Raw genomic sequence first — 4186 nt, forward strand, 5'->3', positions numbered from 1 at the left:
GGGGAGAGGGGGGGACTAACATTTGGTCTTCAATAAAATCTATTCTGACTGTGATGTTCTTTGAAATCCTTATTTTGATCCTATGTAATTACCAGCTCGCCTTTAGGGCAAACTAATATTATTATTAATATATTATTAATAATAAATTAATAATAATATATTAATATTAGTGATTATTATTAATAATTACTAATTATTAATAATTAGTGGCCTTAGACAGTCAAGATGGACTGATAGACATAGTGAAGCGCTAGTAAATATCTTCCAACGTTACATCCGGGACCCGAGGGCGGGGTGACCTGCCTAGCGACGACTCGGAGACGGAGGACGACGAAGGCGGCGCATCAGCGTGACCGGGGACTAGGAAGTCCTAAACTCGTCATAAGGTCACAAGATAAGGTCATAGGGGACTAGGAAGTCCTAAACTTGTCACAAAGTCACAAGGTACTTATATTTACGTATATTACGGATGCGTGACAAAGCGGGGTACAAGCGGGATTGTACACATTGATTGTGTACAATCGTACACAATCAATGTACACAATCGTACATTGTGTACATTGATGCATTGTACACATTGTGTACACAATCGTACACAATCACAATCACAATTGATTGTGTACAATCGTACACAATCAATGAAACTGAAGGTGATGTATGTCATCACCTTGTAACTGAAGGTGATGTATGTCATCACCTTGTAACTGAAGGTGGTGTATGTCATCACCTTGTAACTGAAGGTGGTGTATGTCATCACCTTGTAACTGAAGGTGATGTATGTCATCACCTTGTAACTGAAGGTGATGTATGTCATCACCTTGTAACTGAAGGTGATGTAACTATGTTGGTCAGTATCGGATATAATCATAGAGCTTAAAGAAAATATTGAAAGATATATTGATTATTGATTGATTGTATTGATATATATTGATTGTATATTGATTATTGATAATATTGATTTAAAAAACTATTCAAATTATTTTAAGAAACTATTTAAATTATTTAAAGAAACTATTTAAATGATTTAAAAAATCTATTTAAATGATTTAAAGAAACTATTTAAATGAATTAAAGAAACTATTTAAATGATTTAAATAAACTTTAAATGATTTAAATAAACTATTCAAATGATATAGAAAAGCTTTTTAAATGATTTAAAGAATCTATTTAAGTGATTTAAAAAACTATTCAAATGATTTTAAAACACTATTTAAATGATTTAAAGAAACCATTTAAATGAATTAAAGAAACTATTTAAATGATTTAAATAAACCATTTAAATGATTTAAAAAAACTATTTAGATGATTTGAAGAAACTATTTAAATGATTTAAAAAAATTATTCCACTTACTGCATTAATCAAGGGAAAAAATCATAGTTCATAGGTACAATTTTCATTCGATTTATTGTATCTTACGGGAAATATTTATATACACATTGAATATATAAATACATTGATACTGGAAATACAGAGAATTAGCAGTAACATATCTGATATAAATAGAGACATTAATAACGAGCAAGTTAAATTGGCAATAACTCAGTGCTCACTGCAGTGAGTGACAGAGAGCGCATTTTCTCGTCGACGAAAACTTGAGGTCACGGACAGACGGACGGAAAGACGGACGGAAAGACGGACATGGCGAGCACAATAGTGAATTTTTTCCATAAATAAGAAAATGCGCTAAAAATAACCCTAAATTTCAGAATTACCCTGAATTTCAGGAATACTAGGAAAACTTACCCTAAATTTCAGGTATACTAGGAAAACTTACCCTGAATTTCAGGAAAACTAGGAAAACTTACCCTATATTTCAGTAATACTATGAAAATTAACTAGGAATTTCCCCAAGCAGCAATTGGTATCAGTATATAGTAATTGTACAATGAATATATTGGGGGCTACAGAAACATGAAGGCTACCTGTGAGGTAAGAACACGTAGAACACACATACAACACACGTATAAAACACGTATAATTGCTGTAGCACCAACGTACACAAAATATTTAATTTTTGCTGCAAACGCAGCATGCAGGGGAATTGTGTAACAAATTGTCTACAATTTATCTACGAATTATCGGTAAATTATATACAACCATTTTAACAATTAATAACAAATTATGCTGCTGATGAGTGCAGTGTCTGCGGTTCAGTAGTTCTTCTTCATGCAGCCAGAACTTGGAACTTGGCATGAAACAGTACCGTATCAAGAGTGCTGAATTTGTCGTCTTTCGATGGGTTGTTTTCAGCTACATTATACGGTCGTCTAACCTCTTATTTTTGATGAAAAACTGCAATTCTTCTAGCTTTCATGTCCTTAAGCATGGCTGTATCCTTTAGACTCCTCAAGTGAAGCTGTATCCTTTAGACTTCTCAAGCATAGTTGTATCCTTCAGACTCAAGTGAAGCTGTAGCCTTTATCTTCCTCAAGTGTAGCTGTAGCCTTTATCTTCCTTAAGTGTAGCTGTAGCCTTTATCTTCTTCAAGTGAAGCTGTATCCTTCATTCCTTGACTCCTCCAGTGAAGCTGTATCCTTTAGACTCCTCAAGTGAAGCTGTATCCTTAACAGAACTTTCATCCATCAAAACCTGGTCTCCTACGCAACAATTTTCTACAGAACTTTCATCCATCAAAACCTGGTCTCCTACACCACAATTTTCTACAGAACTTTCATCCACCAAAACCTGGTCTCCTACGCCACAATTTTCAACAGAACTTTCATCCACCAAAACCTGGTCTCCTACGCCACAATTTTCTACAGAACTTTCATCCATCAAAACCTGGCCAGAACCATCACCAGATCTAGCATCAGGTTTCTTGAATAGCCTCAGGGAAAGTGAGTCCTGAGTGCTCCGTTCAGTGTCTTCTAAGGACTTCACGCTACTGTTTTGGAAAGATTCATTTAAGCTTGTATGACAATTTTCCAAAGGGCTATTGAAAATTACTGACCCAGTTCCCAATGTGACAGTCTGAGATTCTGGCGCTACAGCGCAAGGCGAAAGCGAACCTACACTGAAACTTTTTGGACTCTTCTCAAGCAATGTTTTCTCCAAGACCGGAGATCCATCCAAGGCTGAAGAACCATCTAGGGCCGAAGAACCATCTAGGGCTGAAGAACCATCCAAGGCCAAACAAGCATCTCGAGCCAAAGAGCCATCCAAGGCTAAAGAACCAACTAGAGCCGAAGAACCATCCAAGGCCGAAGAACCATCTATGGCCAAAGAACCATCCAAGGCCGAAGAACCATCCAAGGCCAAAGAACCATCTAGAGCCGAAGAACCATCCAAGGCCAAAGAACCATCTAGAGCCGAAGTACCATCTAGGGCCGAAGAACCATCTAGGGCCGGAGAACCAGCCAAGGTCAAACAAGCACCTCGGGCCAAAGAACCATCCAAGGCTGAAGAACCAACTAGGGCCGAAGAACCATCCAAGGCCAAAGAACCTTCCAAGGCCCTAGAACCATCCAAGGCCGTAGAACCATCCAAGGCCGTAGAACCATCCAAGGCCCTAGAACCATCCAAGGCCATAGAACCATCCAAGGCCAAAGAACCATCCAAAGCCAGTGAACCATCCAAAGCCAAAGAACCATCTAAGGCCAAAGAACCATCCAAGGCCAAAGAACCATCCAAGGACAAAGAACCATCTGGGACCAAAGAACCATCTAACGCCAAAGAACCATTCAAAGCCGGAGAACCATCTAAGGCCAAATAACCATCCAAGGCTGCAGAACCATTCAAAGCCAAAGAACCATCCAACACCAAAGAACCATCCAAAGCTGGTGAACCACCCAAGGCCAAAGAACCATCTAAGGCCAAAGAACCATCCAAGGACAAAGAACCATCCAAGGCTGAAGAACCATCCAAGGCCGAAGAACCATTCAAAGCCGAAGAACCGTTCAAAGCCGAAGAACCATTCAAAGCCGAAGAACCATTCAAGGCCAGTGAACCATCCAAGGCTGAAGAACCATCCTTCCGGAACCTCTTAAGTGACGAAAGCGACAAATTTGTCTTATCAGAACCACAAAGTTCTTCGTACGAAGGAGAGTGAGAACCTGCAGCAGAACGCTTGGAACTCTCAAAAGCAATGAAATCATCAAAGTTCTCAAAGTAAGAACTCGCTTGATCAGCGCTAGAACCATCAGGTGTACTAAAGTTCTGGTCAGACAGCGTATGATTGTCGTCACT

The sequence above is a fragment of the Hyalella azteca genome, unplaced genomic scaffold (assembly GCF_000764305.2).
Source record: "Hyalella azteca isolate HAZT.00-mixed unplaced genomic scaffold, Hazt_2.0.2 contig3730, whole genome shotgun sequence".
In the NCBI taxonomy this organism is placed as follows: domain Eukaryota; kingdom Metazoa; phylum Arthropoda; class Malacostraca; order Amphipoda; family Hyalellidae; genus Hyalella; species Hyalella azteca.